Source organism: Emydura macquarii, unplaced genomic scaffold (assembly GCF_026122565.2).
Source record: "Emydura macquarii macquarii isolate MOO-44397 ecotype Brisbane River unplaced genomic scaffold, CSIRO-AGI_Emac_v2 contig_3353, whole genome shotgun sequence".
Taxonomy (NCBI): domain Eukaryota; kingdom Metazoa; phylum Chordata; order Testudines; family Chelidae; genus Emydura; species Emydura macquarii.
Genome location: NW_027133490.1, coordinates 55,289 through 72,712, shown reverse-complemented (window position 1 = coordinate 72,712; position 17,424 = coordinate 55,289). Strand labels below are relative to the sequence as shown.

At 47.9% G+C, this 17,424-nt stretch overlaps 1 pseudogene; it reads right to left on the bottom strand.

Annotated features, from left to right (window-relative positions):
- Positions 1 to 381: 381 nt before the first annotated feature.
- LOC137143931 (zinc finger protein RFP-like) lies at positions 382 to 17,218 on the bottom strand (annotated as a pseudogene).
- Between the last annotated feature and the right edge of the window lie 206 nt (positions 17,219 to 17,424).

Genomic DNA, 17,424 nt, shown 5'->3' with positions numbered 1-17,424 from the left:
CCATCCCTAGTGCTGCAGGGAGAGTGGTGGGAGCAGCTTCCAGGGGTCAGAGAGACAAGCCAGGAGGCTGGTTCAATGGAAGTCCTCCAGCATCTTAGAGACTTGGATGACTGTGGCTAGAGCAGACCATATTTTTATGGCTGTTCCCTCTTCCCCCATCTTAGTGATACTGCCTGACCTCCAGGATACCCAGAGTCCTCCTGGACCATAGAGGACAGTGACAAACAGGCTGAACAACCCCCTGGAGTAGAGACTGACTTCTCCATTTTGATCACTTCCTGCTCTCTATGGTTTGACAGTCGCCAGAGACCCCCATTGAACCAGCAGGACCATAGAGATTGTATGGGAGAGAGTCTGCAGGAAGACAGGAGTTCTCCAGGGTGAGAGAGACTAGGGGTGTGTGAGGTTAGAGAAGCTGATTTCAGGGTCCCCAGTGGGATGTTCCCTCCCCCCACACACACACCTGGTGTCTCAGGGACACAGTCTGAGCCGGGATCCTGGACTCACCCAGATCCAGGGGCGGATTCTCCCCCCAGGGACAGAGGCTGGTGGGAAAGTGAAGATTGGGGCCTGGTCACCAGCAACAAAAAATGTCACCTGCCCCCGATCACAGTCCAGACACAAACAGATCCTGCGGGGAATGTGGCACAGGGACGGGGGGTCTCAGGGGAGGTGATATCCTGGACCTTATTCCCACACTGCTCCACAGCCCAGATCCCCCACTCAGGGCTAAGGCTGATCCATCCCTTCCTCCTGACAGACTCTCTGGCCATCCCCACAGCCCAGTATCTCCCACCCCCCACCTGCACCTCCCAGCAATGTCTCCCCGAGGTGAATCCCTCACAGCCCAGCACACAATACACAGAGTCAAATCTCTCAGGGTTGTCGGGCAGATCCTGCCGTGTGTCTGCCCATCTCACACTTTTCCCATCCGCAGACAGGACGAGCTGGGGATGAGCCATGTCTGGATCCAGAGTCACATTCGCTGCAGAGAGAGAATCAGAGCATTAGGGGCAGAGCTCAGCCCTGAGGGAGGCTGGGACCATTTCTCACACTCCCCAGCTGCCCTGTTCTGGCTGGGACACACCTGGATCCCACCTCGTATTAAGACCACCTTCTCAAGTGGCGTAGCGCTGCGTCAAAAGGAACACAGTTCCCGTCAGCGCAGTGCAGTGAAGACGGCGTACAGAACAGAAGCAGAGAAGTTGACAGGAGTTATGCAAGTTTTTTGCGTAGCTTGCGTAACTCCCGTTGACTGCCGCCAAATCTCGGAGGTAAGTGAAGAGAAGCCCTAACTCAGCTTTGGCCTGGCTAACCCTTTGCTTGACATAAGGGAAATGTTGCCTTAAGTGATCTTGTTATTAAGTGACGTCTTCATAAGTTGCCATGGGGGACAAAGATGTTTTGTTCACACAATGTGCTTATAGACACAGACACCCAAAAGGTACTGCCAAGGAACAGTTAGCAAAGTCCAAAAACACCGATGTGGAGCAAGGGCCAAAGTGACCTATGCATAATCAGTGATAATAGAGCAATCAGGAAAGAGAACAATAACGTGAAAATAGCTTGGACAGCAAAAGCCCTGCCCATTAAAAAGTTCATTCATGTGTAGTGTATGAGTGATGTAAGATACTTTATATTCATAATAGTCAAAGATGTTTGGAAAAGAGTGAATATATGTATAATTTGGATGTGTATAATATGTCAGACATTGTAAGGGGTTGTTGGAGCTTCAGAAGTGAAATCCACCGTGATCCGCCTATTCCTCAGGAACTGGCCAGCATTTCTTTCTCTTTGAGATGGCTAGTAGCAAATATCTCTAGTGGCTGGTGATGGGACACTAGATGGGAAGGGCTCTGAGTTACAGAGAATTCTTTCCCACGTATCTGGCTGTTGGGTCTTGCTGAAAAGCTCAGTGTCCAACTGATCACTGTATCTGGGGTCGGGAAGGAATTTTCCCCTAGCTCAGATTGGCAGAGAACCTGGGGCTTTATTTGCTTTCCTCTTCAGCATGGGACATGGTTCACTTGCAGATTTAAATGAGAGGAAATGGTGGATTCTCTGTAACCTGAAGTCTTTAAATCATGATTTGAGGACTTCAGTAACTCAGCCCGAGCTTAGGGGTCTTTTACAGGAGTGAGTGGGTGAGATTATATGGTCTACAATGTGCAAGAGGTCAGCCTAGGTTGTTAAACTCAAAATTGTCTCCCTGATTGCCGGATCTATCACCGGGTGAATCAACTGAAATCACACTAGCCAATAACATATAAACAAATAACTATTTATTAAGGGTGCGTCATAAACACAATCCCTTAAATCCACAACAATAAACACCGGTGTTGAGTACACGATGGGGGAACTAAACCCCAGGCCCAATATCACAAACACAACCCTGGGTTCCCCCAGTTCGTGATAGTATTTACGATATTTCTTCTCTTCCTCCGGGGAGTGCTGGTCACAACACAGGTGAATGCGTCTGCTTCTCTTCCTGGTCCAAAAGCCATCTGCTTCTCTTCCTTCTCCGTAGCCACGCAACACAACAAAACCCCCGCCACGCTACCTCTAAGATGGGCCGTCTTGCTCTGGCCCTTACTGCCTTAAATCACTTCGTACAGGGCTGTTCCTAGCCAATCGGCTGGCAGGATTTTCCCGCCTACTGGCCTTTTACACACGGCACTTTATTTGTGCATGTGGCACTAGTCTCTATGCATACCTAGTGGTTAGGGCACGGGACTGGGCCTTAGAATACCAGGTTTTTATACCAAGCTCTGCCACTGACATGCTGACTGACCTTGGACAAGTCACTTCCCCTCACTGTGCCTCTGGTTCTCCTCCCACCCTTTGTCTCTTTTGTCTAGTTAGACTGTAAATGGCTCAGGGCAGGGATTGTCCCTCATTGTGTTTTGTGGAGGGCCCGGCACAGTCACAGTCAGATCTCAGCTGGGGTGTGCAGGGGCTGCTGGGGTGCAAATAACAATAATTAATATTGTGATACAATCAGTAATAACAACCACAGATTCTCCAGTCTGAATGCAACACTCTCAGGTTGATTGCCCTGCAGCTCTTGTGTTTTAAACCTCACTGATCATTTAGCAGCTTCCGGTCTGTAGAAAGTTCCCTAATTTCAGTTGTGGAAACTGGGTTTGAAAAGGATTTAGTTTCTAAGAGAAAACTTTCCCACCTCAGACAAATCTAAAATCTTCACCTGTTGCCTTTCTTGGCAGGCTGAAGTATCATTAATTTGTGTAACATCTTGTATGCAAGGAAGACTACACACAGCTGAATGATGCAGTTACACCTGTGCTGGGCAACTTGTAATGACATTAACCTGTAATTAAAATCCAAAGGTATTACTGGACAGCAACGCTGTACTTTGTACTCCTGGACAGCTTCCTCTATGGGAACCACCATGTGAGTTCTGTGAGCCCGGGATCTGTCACAAACCACACAGATGAGGCTTTGATCCTCTTCACAGAACAGTGTCAGAGCCTCGTGGTGTTCCACACACATCTTCTCTCCTCCTGCTGCCTGGAAACTTTTGGCTCTTTCTACCATGTTCGCCAGCTGCCTGTTTGGCCTGAGGTTTCTCTGTTGTATAATTTCTCTGCACTGGGGGCAGGAGACATCCATGTCCAATTCCTCCCAGCACTGGCTGATGCAGGCTCGGCAGAAATTGTGCCCACACTCCAGAGTGACAGGTTCTCTGAAATACTTCAGACAGATGGGACAAGTAGCTTCCTCCTAGAGAATTTCCACAGGGTTCTCTGCAGCCATGGCTCCCGGGACGGGCAGTGTTAGAGGGTTTCACTTTCCTGAGTTCACAATATGCCACTGGCTGAAACAATTTTGTGTTTCCCTATTTCCTGGTTGGAACTGACTCACGCTGTTTGCTATGGGGAAGGAGCCCATTGTTCATTTCAGCCCTGGAGGCTTTTGTGAAAAATGTGCCATTAGGGCCTTTGTCCTGCCCCTTCTGCATGTGTGGAGGGTCAGTGGGGCTTCATAGGAACACCAGTGTGCACCTGTGATGCTGAACCTGCAGAAGCAGGGGCTGTGTGGTTAAGGAGTGATGCTAAATTCACAACAAGCTAAAACCTTGGTGAAGATGGCATCAATGTTTTGAAAGCCTGATTTTGAAGCTCGTGGCAACAGGGGGAGGTCCCTGAGGACTGGAAAAAAGCAAATATAGTGCCCATCTTCAAAAAAGGGAGGAAAGAGGATCCAGGGAACTACAGACCGGTCAGCCTCACCTCAATCCCTGGAAAAATCATGGAGCAGGTCCTTAAGGAATCCATTTTAAGGCACTTGGAGGAGAGGAAGGTGATCAGGAACAGTCAACACGGATTCACCAAGGGAAAGTCATGCCTGACCAACCTGATTGCTTTCTATGATGAGGTGACTGGCTCTGTGGATGTAGGGAAGGCGGTGGATGTGATATACCTTGACTTTAGCAAAGCTTTTGATACTGTCTCGCACAGTATTCTTATCAGCAAGTTAAAGAAGTATGGGTTGGATGAATGGACTATAAAATGGATAGAGAACTGGCTAGAGCATAGGGCTCAACGTGTAGTGATCAATGGCTCCATGTCTAGCTGGCAACCGGTCACAAGTGGAGTTCCCCAGGGGTCTGTCCTGGGGCCGGTTTTGTTCAACATCTTTATTAATGATCTGGAGGATGGGGTAGATTGCACCCTCAGCAAGTTTGCGGACGACACTAAGCTGGGGGGAGTGGTAGATACCCTGGAGGGTAGGGATAGGATACAGAGTGACCTAAACAAACTGGAGGATTGGGCCAAAAGAAATCTAATGAGGTTCAACAAGGACAAGTGCAGAGTCCTCCACTTAGGAAGGAAGAATCCCATGCACAGCTATAGACTGGGGACCGACGAGCTGGGCAGCAGCTCTGCAGAAAAGGACCTGGGGGTAACGGTGGATAAAAAGCTGGATATGAGTCAGCAGTGTGCCCTGGTTGTCAAGAAGGCTAATGGAATATTGGGCTGCATTAGGAGGGGCATTGCCAGCAGGTCACGGGAAGTGATTATTCCCCTCTATTCGGCATTGGTGAGGCCGCATTTAGAATACTGTGTCCAGTTTTGGGCCCCCCACTACAAAAAAGATGTGGACAATTTGGAGAGAGTGCAGCGGAGGGCAACCAAAATGATTAGGGGGCTGGAGCACAGGACTTATGAGGAGAGGCTGAGGGAACTGGGCTTGTTTAGTCTGCAAAAGAGAAGAGTGAGGGGGGATTTGATAGCAGCTTTTAACTACCTGAAAGGGGGTTCCAGGGAGGATGGGGCTAGGCTGTTCTCGGTGGTGGCAGATGACAGAACAAGGAGCAACGGTCTCAAGTTACAGGGGGAGGTCTAGGTTGGACATTAGGAAAAAGTTTTTTACTAGGAGGGTGGTGAAGCACTGGAATGGGTTACCTAGGGAGGTGGTGGAATCTCCATCCTTACAGGTTTTTAAGCTGAGGCTTGACAAAGCCCTGGTTGGGATGATATAGCTGAGGTTAGTCCTGCTTTGAGCAGGGGGTTGGACTAGATGACCTCCTGAGGTCCCTTCCAACTCTATGATTCTATGATTCTATGATTTTCCTTTACACTCAGGCTGCTCTGGCTCAGTGGAAGGGGGGTTTCCTATCAGTAGTGCCACCAACTCTTATGATTTTATCTTGAGGTTCACAATAATTGATTTGTCGTTTGGTTGCAGTGTTATTTTTTGAATTGTTTGTTAAACCCCAGCCCCTTCATGCTTGTGATGAGAGGAGACTTTCAAGGTAGTTTCTAACCTTGTTGATGGCAGAAAAAATTTGAAAAGCTGACTCCAGTGCAAGGCTTAGGAGAAACATTAACAACCCAGATTTAATCATAATTAGTATTTTTAAATACCATGTTTTTTAAAACAATCACATTCATGGAAATGTTTTTTCTATTTATTCATCCATTTGCCTGTAATGCATTATTCTCTCTCTCTATTCTGTATCTATTACATGGGTAGGAGTTATAGTAAATCCACATTCTGACAGTATTTATCTATGTACGGGAAAGACGTTCCATATTTGTATTTTCCAGGCCAGATTGTGCTCTCAGCTGTATCAGTTTAAATCTGCAACAAGGAAACTAACCTCAATAGATTTGCTCCATATTTACACCATTGTACATGAGAGCAAAATACAGCCCTGTCAGTAAATCATCTCAAAGGTGACAAAGACTGCAGTGAGACCAGTATGGTCTAACACCTATCGCTGTACAAGTGAAACAAGAACTTCTGGGTTTTTTTCTTGTCGACTCTGCTGCAATTTTATAGCGAACCAAGTGCTTATTTAAGGTCTGTTTTACTATCAATCATTTCACAATCTCTTCTCTACCTACTCACATTTTAACTGTTTCAGCCCAACTGTCTGCTTGTCAGCCCTCTGCCTTATAGACATGTTCTGGCCTACTCTGATTGGTCATTCCCTCAATCCTTCTCATTAGCATGCTCGTCCACCAATCATCTTTAAGCCTTGCCTGATTGGTCCGTTCTTATGAACCAATCACAGCTACCAAACTTTTCTGTCAAGCCAGACCTGGTTGAGAACCTGCCTCATTCTCTCCTGACCCCTCCCTTCTGGTTTTGGAGTGACCTTTAGCTCACTTCAGCCTGCCTGTTTGCTATTGGCGGAATTATGCCAAGTCCACCAGTTTAGTTTTCTCTGGCTGGGATTCCCTGCAACTGCCAGCTTGTGATCCCTGACTGTAACAGCTGAAAGCTACCTTTATTATTGATTAACCCTTACAGCGATAAACAATTACAGGTTTATGTGCATCTTAACCTTGGGATTCACTGTCACCGCTCCAATTATTACTCATTTAAATAAGTTTAATTTGAATCTTGCCTTTGCTTCAGCTAGTGGTAGCAGCGCAAAGTTCTCAGGGCTGTATTCCGTACACACAACAGAGCAGCTGAGAAATCTCTCCTTTCAGAAGAGGCTTCTGCCCAGGGTGTTCACATCTCCTTCTTCATCTGGCAGGTATCATCCTCGTATCGAGGGATAGGCACCGCCGCCTTTGGATAAACAATGAAAGTGATGGGAACAGACTTATTGGATCAGGGGTCTCCCCCCTTTCAGGTGCGTGCCCCAACCACTGGACTACACAGACATTCTCTCTCTCTCTCCAGCCCAGTGACTGTTCCACTGCAGATTAACACTTAATTAGTCATTGGACAGAGTGAGAATGACCCTGTGGCCCTTTGGTTAGGGAACCCATCTGAAAGGTGTGAATCCCTGGGTCCAGTCCCCAGCTCCAGTCACTGTTTCATTATTTACCCCCAGTGGACCAGCTGCAACTGGAGAGACTGAAGAATCCCACCCATAGATGACAGCATAGCTGAGTGGTTAGAGCCCCACCTAAATAATGAGTAATTCCTGTTCAAATCATCTCTCCTCCACTGGCAAAGAGGGGGGCATTGAACCTGGTCCCCCACATCCCAGGCAAGTGTGCCAACGACTGGGCTAAAAGTTATAAAGTGGGTAGCGGCACCAAAAAAATCACCCCTGTCCCCCTCCCCCATTTTGTAGCTAGTGCAGCAGGTACCTAACTCATTCCCACAAGAAACATCTCAGGTGGGGGGTTCCCATTCGCGGATTGCTAAACAGAGGCAGATCCCCCCAGCAACCCAGACTTAGGTGCTTATCTTCAATAGAGGAGCGGGGCTTAGGAAACATCCTGCTGTTAGCATCTCCCACTGACTGATTTCAATGGCTCCCCACGTGGCATGCTGGCGTGTGGATTGCATTTTAAGGCATCTGCCTGTCTCTGTTCATCTTAGACGGAGATGAGGTGCCTACATCAGTGCCAAATTTTCTAGGCACCTAAAAATTAGGTGCTGTGAGGCTCAGCGTTACAACACCTAAGGCTCTTCATTGATCCCACCCAGTCATTTAAATCAGAATCTCCCAGCAGACAAAGTCACAGCCCTGGCTGAGAGTGAAGTGTCTCCTTTTTCACTTTTTATATCCCATCATTTACCTCATGTCCACCCTAGGAGAAAGGGTGTTTTTTTCAATGCGATAGTAAACAGGAGGCCGTAATCTCATTATACAATTGCAGTGGAGATCATGTAAGTGATGCTTTCATCTCAGTGTAGCTAAGAAAGGTGACGGCTATCCCTCCTAACACCCTCCAACCACAGAATTCTTCTTGATCAGTTACATTCAGTTGAAACCATAATTTGCCCTGTCTACACACAGAAACAGACAGCTGCATCCCAGCGTAGACAAACGCCCAGAGACTGTCTCTTGCAGCAGGTCCCATCCTATGAACACCCCCAAGGACAACACAGCAATTGCTGATGGGCAGAAGAAATGTGAACATCATATTTCATATCTCTTTAGCTACCTTTGAATAAATTCAGTGTCTCTGGGAACAAAGAGGAGAGTCAGCACCACATATTCAGCCACCTCTCCACAGAGCACAACTGAGGAATTCCTCATTGACATAGTAATAGACAGCACAAGATACAGAGCACAGGCTGGATAGCAACATATCACAGTAAAACCCGAGCTCTCATCATAGGCACATGCCGGTATAGTCCCTCCTGAAAGCTGGATGTGACACAAGCAAGAAAACAAGCAAATCCCACAGCTCTGCCTCCCAACAATTACAGCCAGAAAATTAAAAAACAAACCAGAATTGTCTTTGATGCTTTATTTACCCTAAATACACAAACACCCAGCATGGGGAAAAGGAGCTGAGAAGCAGCTTCAATAACCACGACAATGAAGAGACCCGCAGATTTTGGGACCTTTTTTTTTAATTACACTAAAATGGCAATGAAGACAAAGGCAATTTTTGAGTGAAAGTCTCATCTTCAGGATGTTTTATAAAACTCTCTGTCCCTTTTTTTCTCCCTTTTCTTTCATATTGTTCATTTTTACTCACCATTTTTCTAACCCTTATTTCCCATCCTGTTGATTTCTCTGTGTCTCTTCCACTCTCCTCCGGTCCCTGTCATAGATCATTGCCCCTCACATTCTCCATTCTCTTCCTGAGTTTATCCCTTCCCCTCTTGCTGCCTCTGACTGGTTCCCCTCTTCAGAATGTTTTCCTCTCATTATTTTCATAGCTGTTTTGTACCCTTTTTCCAGGATTCTCTGGTAATTTTGTTTTACTTTATCTTTTCCTCTTGTATCCTCTGTTTGCTCTGATTCAATCCACCCTGGCCTCAGTGACTCTCCGTGTTGTCAACTTCAGAAGTTAAAAAACACGAAAAAACTGAAAGTCATGAAATTGACCTTACAAAACACGAGGTTTCAAAACAACACAGACTGTATCTGGGTGATCCTGTGATTTGTGAACTCTCCCTGCCCATCCCCTGCGTGTGTGTGACAATTCCTGTGGTGCCAGCCCTGCAGCGACAGAGGAAGGTGACTGTGGCCCTGCGGCAGGAGCTCTGGCTGCGAGCCCCAGTGAGATCTAACCCCACAGATTGTATAAAACCCTCCCTGCTCTCCCAGCCACCCCGTCTCCCTGTCTCTAGCTCAGCTGTTCGTTCTGCCCCCTGCCCAGCTCCACATCTGCCCCTCAGGATCCCTCTGCTCCCCCCACATCTACAGGTGTTCTTCATCCCCCGCCGCCTCCCATCCCTGGTGCTGCAGGGAGGGGGAAGGAGCTTCCAGGAATCATAGAGATAAACAGCCTGGGACTGGGTAGATGGGAGTCCTTCACAGTCAGAGACTAAGGTGTGTGAGGCTAGAGAGGCTGATTTCTCTCCTCCATGTCAGGGACACAGGCTGAGCTGGGATCCTGGCCCCACCCAGAGCCAGGGGCAGATTCTGCCCCCATGGAGAAAGGCCAGTGGGAAAGTGAAGATCGGGGCCTGGTCACCAGCATCGAAAAATGTCACCTGCCCCTGGTCACAGTCCAGACACACCCGGATCCTGCTGGGGACCCGGCGCAGGGGCAGGCGGGTCACAGGGGATGTGAGAGCATGGATCTTATCCCACACCCACTTCACAGCCCAGATCCCTTCCTCAGGGTAATGGCTGATCTCTCCCTTCCTCCTCACTGACTCTCTGGCCACCCCCACAGCCCAGTATAGCCCACCACCCACCTCCACCTCCCAGCAATGTCTCCCTGAGGTGAATCCCTCATAGCCCAGCACACAGAGCGCAGAGTCAAATCTCTCAGGGTTGTTGGGCAGATCCTGCCGTGTGTCTGCCCATCTCACACTTTTCCCATCCGCAGACAGGATGAGTTCGGCATGAGCTGTGTCTGGATCCAGAGTCACATTCGCTCGGGGGAGAGAGAATCAGAGAGTTAGGGGCAGAGCTCAGCCCTGGGGGAGGCTGGGACCATTTCTCACACTCCCCAGCTGCCCTGCTCTGGCTGGGACACTCCTGGATGCCGGGGAGCTGCCCCTGTCCTGGGCACCTGAGGCTGAGCAGAGCTATCACTGCAGTTCCTATAATGGGACCCACTTTCTTTGCTTCTTATTTTTTCGCAGAGGCTTCAGCTCCCTGCTCCCCCTGCTGGGACTGCTCCATTCCCAGTATCTGAGCACAGCATAGAAGTTTCTAGTGAGGAGGGAGCAGAGGAGGCAGGTGCCAGCTTTAAACCCCAGAGGGAAGCTCCCCCCACCCAAATGCAGCTTCCACTTCCAGGCCAGGGAACAAAGAGGAATGTGCAACATTGGGGGAGAGCCACTGAAGAGCAGAGAGCAGGAGGTGGCATTGGGTGGGGTAGCCCCATCCTTCAGCTGGAGAGAAGGGTGGAGCTGCCAGCATCAGAGGGGAGCATCTCCCCATTCCAGGACGCAGTGAGCAGCTCTAATGGGAGAACCCAGCCCTGCCCAGAGGAAAGGGAAGATTCTGGAGAAGAGCGATGGGAAGACCCCCCTGCACCGGGGTAAAGGAGAGGGATGTGTCAGCCCTCAGGGGAGAGAGCTCTGTTCGGGGCTGCTCAGTGTGAGTGTTTCTGTTCATCAGCTTGGGCATGAAGGCAGCACTGAGGTTTATGTCAGGATTGTTTGTGTGATGTCAGCTGGGGATCTCCTCACTGTTACTGTGTTATATTTGTGGCTGTGTGTGTCCTGGTCGCTGTTGGTTTGGTTGATAACTTTAGGAACAATCTCATGAAGATGTTTTCACTGGAATTTTCTCATAATTCAAAGACAATCTCCACCTGCAGACTCACCCTGTGTGAATGATGCTAGGGATTCCCCTCTTTTTGTGTCCAGCGCAGACAGCAGAGTGTCTGGAGGGGGAAAGAATAAAAGAGAGGAGATTTCAGGCTTTCATGTTTACAACAGCATTCCCCCTCTTCACTCATAGAGCTGTGTTTTCATCATGACAGACAAAGAGACAGAGAGGCCCAGAGACACTCTTAGGGATTTAATAGAAACTAATCTGAAACCTTCTGTTTCCTCTCTCTTTCAGGCATCTCCCTCCAATGGAATCAACATCCATGAAGCCTCACAACCATCCCAGGAAAGACAATCTGTAAGTGAGATTTACTTTTCCCCCATCAGCCTTCAGACTCTAGTTGGTTTGTCTCATTCACTTACTGCCTTTTGTCGTAACCTCGACTAGATCATGCAAAGACTTTGGCAAAAAAGTAACTTTAGCCCCTTTGGTCCCTTTGACACTAACGAGATGTTAGGAATTTGCAAAATCCTGGTTCTAATTGTAAGGTTTGGTGCTCTCTGCTCAGCGTGTCTACAGAGAGCAGCACAACGAAGCCAGCCAGAGTTGCGTCCCTTCTATGATGGCCCCCATGTTTCTTGGCCAGTGTGCAGAGTGTCAGAGGCCCAGCTTTACACTGCCCACGTCCCTCTATCCCTCGTCCACCCCCTCCCTCTTCCATCCTGCCCTTACCAACCCCCTCCATTCCCAGACCTCTCAGGAACACTCCTTCTGCCTGCAGCTGTTGTGGAGGAGGCATCAAATGCTGCTGTGCTGGAGGGATTCCTCACGCTGTGGGAGGGGCTTTCTCCTTCCCCACAGCTCATTTGGCCCAGACTAGCTGCCGTACGGGAGCAGAGCACAGTGATGGACGGGGTCCAGCTTTAACAAGTGGCCTTTAATTTAGGGTCTAGATTTTGAATGTCGGCCTTTACCCCCTGGGCCTGGTTCTCAGGGGGGTTGGGCACCTGCAGCTCGCACTGACTCCACCTGCAGCTGTGGATGCTGCACAACTCTGGGACCGTCTCTAGTGGGGAGAGAGAAACTCAGCTCAGGTGGCCAAAATGAGGCCGTTTTGCTGAATTTGGGCCTGAATGTTGGTAGTGTTGGTAAGTCCTGAATTAACGTGAGATGTCCTGACGCCTGGGCCCCTGCTACGTCTGCTCCATTTGTCTGCTTTCTGCTAGTTATTACATTCAGTATTGATAATAGGAAGAAGGAGTCAATGGTCATTTCTTATGCATATGTTTGGACAGAACAAGATTGTACGTTTACACTGACTGATTCGACTTCGGCCTGGTTAGCAGTTTCCTTGATGTAAGGGAAATGTTGCCTTAAGTGACCTTGTTATGAAGTGACGTGTTCATAAGTCTGTGTGTGGGACCAAGAGACGTTTTGATCACACAATGTGCTTACAGACACAGACACCCAAATGTACTGCCTAGGTGAGTTAGAAAAGTTCAAAAACCCCTCTACAGAGCCAAGGGTCAAAGTGACCTATGCAGAATCAGTGGTAATAGACCAATCAGAGAAGAGAATAACAACATGAAAATAGGTTGTACAACAAAAGCCCTGCGAATTGAAAAGTTCATGCCTGTGCAGTGTATGAGTTATATCTGGTACTTAATATTCATAACACTCAGAAGAGATTGGAAAAGAACTAATAAATATATCACTTGGATACGTACAATATGTCAGACATTGTAAGGGGGAGTTAGAGCTTCAAAGGAGAAATACACCAGGACCCACCTATGCCCCAGGAGAAGGCAACTGACTAGTACTTCTGTCTGTATATCTGTCATTTCTTACTTGAACAGTAGGTGTAATTGCAAGGCATGCTTTTGTTACAAATAAAAGTTTGAATTCATCAACCAGAGTGACTTGGACCCCAACTGTGTGGCATTCTCACCTGACAATTAAATAGAAGCATAATCTAATTATGAACGGATTGGCCCAGAGCCATGCTCTTTCTACGGTGTCAGAGGCTTATCCCGATTTCCCCTCCTAGATCTCTTCTCTGTACCTTTGAACTTCCTCAGAGTCTCCATTAGAGCAACAGTTTTCTGGGAGAAATCACGGAGTCCCTTTTCCAGTTCAGGAGAAATCTCCTCTGGCTGCTGGAACTTCCCCTTCCCACACCTGGAGAGAAAAACATTCACGTGGTTATATTTCACTTAGTGACTCTTTATCAGTTCTTGCTGGTGGGTTGCTGCTCTAATGGGCCTGGAGTTAGCATTTCTCTACTTCTCCCAGCCTCAGAGCAGGTGCAACACAGGCCATGCCAGTGCCACCTTCCCCCAAAGGTCCCATTCATATTCTTCACCTCTGGCCTGGAGATGAAAAGGGAATTGAGTCTCTATGTCCAATTCACTCCTTGGCCTCCATGCTCTGATGGACAGCAGGTTCCCATGTTAAGTGCTGCAGAAATCTGCCCACTAAAAACTGATACAGCAAGTCCCTCCTCTGCAGCTTGTTCCACCCAGGTCTCCAAACAGTCTTCTGGTGGGAAAGACTCTCGATCACTGCTGCCCTGGGTTGAATGGTAACCAGCACTCCAGCAGTGAAAGGCCCATATTCCATCCCCACTATCCTGAGATAGCCAGGCCCCCAGGGATGTGACATCTCTAGAATATAATTGGGGTTAGTGTTTCCCATTCAATAGGTAATTCTATAAAAGGGTGAGGACCTCAGGATTAAATATATTGGAGAGATTTATAACCAAAATGTGTATCCAAATGACTTCCCAACACATTTTGATGTCGAGCCCTGGGGAGATACATTGCTAATATCATCTCCAAGATCTTTCCCAGCGTTGGGAAGTGTGAGGGGGAGTGAGAGAGAGCCACGTACCTGCTCAAGGTGCTTCTGATATCCTAGAGGAGAGAGACAGAGAATTTCAGCTTCACCTCACACATACTTTGAATTCCAAGGAAGGGATTTTGCAAGCCTAGTGAAGAGAGGCCCTGCCTTAGCTACAGGGCCATGGATTCCCTGAGCTAATGGGGCTTCTCCATCTCTAATATCAATGCCTTTGTGGCCCTGCAAAGAACAATAGTCATTCACATTTCAGAAACGCTCACACTGAGTTACACTGAGCTCTCTGACTGCTGGACTCCTGTGCTCATGTCTTAGGAGCTGTCCTGTCCCTGTGTTGGCATCTGGAGTATTGCTAACTCAGTCTCACCTGCAGGAATTCACTTGCTGGCTTCTGACACTTCCCCTCCATCTCACTGGTCAGCTCACTGAGATGAGAAATCTCTTCCCACAGTTTGGTGATATTTTCATTCTGTATCTTCACAATCTCCTTGTCCAGCTTTTCCAGCTGTGCCAGCAGGAGTCGCTCTTTTTCCTCCAGGGACTGCCTCAGTTGCTGAAATTAAGACACAATTTTCTGCCTCTCCTTTTCTATCTGTTTCTGTAAAATGATAGGGAAAAGGCTGGTCAGAGAGATGGAGGCAGCCTGGGGTCGTTTTGTGGAGTCCTGAGTGCGCAGGAGGGAAAACTTCATTGCAGACTCTAAGATTTCTGACATTTGAGTTTACTCTGTGGTACCTGGGTGAGGACTCTCACACCTTTTTAATTTCTCCCCAATATCTCTGAAAAGGGAGGCGTCCACATCTGATGTGGTTAGGACACTGTGTTATCAATGGCCTCTGAGAATGGAGATCCTGAGTCATCAGCATTACACAGACAGAAGTTGCAGGGGGAAAATAGAAGCAAATAATTGAACAGTGCAAGAAATGACACAGACAGAGGGAAAGCCACAAGGGCTAGAAATTAACTGAAATGAAAGCTTCAGTGCTGCCTATGAATCTAACACAGAAAATCTACGATCATGGAGAAACATATCCTCACTCATCAAGGCCACAGAAGAATCTGCCTACAAACAGACCTCTCACCACAAATCTCTATAGGTCAATAACAACAGGCTCCTACCAGATACTCCTGGCTTTTCTCCTCTGCAGTCACTTTAAATCCCCGGAGCTTTTCTCTCTCTTCCTTCCGAGTCTTCAAATGGGCTTGAATGTTTTCCTGTAGAAACAGAGATTACTTGGGATGTTTCATTTTGAGGGCTGAGAGGGGTGTGTTGAGGGATGTTTGTCCACTCAAACTCAAGGTGACTTTTGCTCCTAATTGACTTATGACATCATGGCCACCAAGGAAATGCAAACTAACAATGGAGACTGAGTGTGTGTCATATTCCCAATTGTTCCTAATTCAGGTTCAGTCTTTTTGTGAACTAGAGAGAGACCTCACTTCTCCAAGTTTGACTAGCCTTTATTAATTTATTGGCAGTACTGCACATAACAGGAAACTGGAGTGACATGGGGCTGAATCAGTTAATGTGGTTTTCAGAAGATTAAACCAACAAAATGATTCAAATCCCAGAAACCAGCAGGGATCAAAATATTGGCTGAGGTTCTTCGAGGAGCCCAACTCCCAATTGAATTTCAGCCCTGAAGCCCTGTGGATTGTTCTAGTTGGACAGAGCTTGTCTAAGCACTAGGGCGAACCCCATTAGATGTGCTGATGTGTGTTAAGAATGGTTGGGGTTTGCCCTAGTGCTGTGCTGAATGGTTTCAGGAGAAATGCCACACAGAAAATAAATCAGATGGACACAAGTTGGCTCCATCCCTTGGTTAGTTTTACTACAATCCAGTCTAATCCCAGTGGTATTTGGCATGGACCTGCGCTGTCTGGAATCCATTTGTGGATGGACTCAGGGTGCTTGGGGTCCACACCGCGTTTAGCTCAGTGATCTCTTCTAGTGCAGGCTAGCATCAGTCATTAACCCCTCATGGAGCAACAGAGGAGTTCAGAATCCCAGTGGGAAAACTCATCTTCCTGCTGGGCATGGAACCTTTATCAAGGCGTCTTTCCCTCCTGATGGCTACACTTCATCACGGTTTGGTGATGATGAGGTAGCAGCATTTCCCAGTGGTTAGAGACCTGGCCTTGGCCTGGGAATACTTGGGCTCTATTCTCAGCTCCACTACTGAGTTGCTGGGTGACCTTGGGCAAGTCACTCCCCTGCTCTGTGCCTCTGTTTCCCCTCCCGCCCTACATCTGTCTTCTCTCTTTAGACTGTAAACTGCTCAGGGCAGGCATTGACCCCACTGTGTTCTGTGCAGGGCTCAGCACAGTCGAGGTCAGATCTCACTTGGGGTCTGTTGGGGCTGCTGGAAAGGAAATAATAATGAATCCTTTGATACAAATCATAATAAAAACAGTAACTTGCAATTTGCCTTCTGCAGTCTGAATGCAACACTCTCACATAGATCAGCCTGCAGCTCTTGAGATTTAAACCTCACTGATCCTTTCAGTTCCAGTTCTGTAGAATATTCTCTTATTTCACCGGGGGAAGCTGGCTTTTAAACAGATTCAGATTCCTAGATAAAGTTTCCCACAACAGAACAGACATGGTTAAAGCTTTCATTTTTGGCTTTTCTTGCCATGCTGCGATATCATTTACTTTTTATAGCTTCTTTCTTACAACGAAGGCTTTGCAGAGCTGAATGACCGAGTGACGCCAGTCATGGAAGGAGACAGGTATCGAGTGTGTCAGGCAATTTGTGATGAGTTTAGCCTATCATTAAAATCCAAAATTATTACCCATTAAACTGGACAGATGCCCTACCTTGTACTCCTCGGCAGCCTCCTGTATGGGAACCACCGTGTGAGACTTGTGAGCCCGGGATCTGTCACACACGAGACAGATGGGGGTTTGATCCTCTTTGCAGAACAGCTTGAGAGGTTCCTGGTGTTCCACACACACTCTCTCCCCTCCCGCGCCCTTTGTTACCTTTAAACTCAGCCGTTTGGCTATTTCTAAAACATTTGCCAGCTGCCTGTTTGGTCTTAGGTATTTGTGTTGCGCAGCTTGTCTGCACTGGGGACAGGAGACGTCTGTATCCGATCCCCCCAACACTTGGTGATGCAGGCTTGGCAGAAGTTGTGCCCGCACTCCAAAGTGACAGGTTCTGTGAAATACTCCAGACAGATGAGACATGTAGCCTCATCCTGGAGACTTTCCACAGGGTTGTCCGCCGCCATGGCTCCCTCTGGACAGTGGAACAGGGGAAGTTTCACTTTCTGATCTCAGAAATATGCCCCGCCTGCAGCAACAACTGGGTGTTTCCCTTCCTGCAACTGACTCAGGCTGTTTGCTGAGGTGGGGCTGTTGCCCAGGATTCTAATTTTCATCAACCCAAACTCAAACCTTACTCTGTGTGAGGTGGTGTCAGGAAATAAATCAAAAG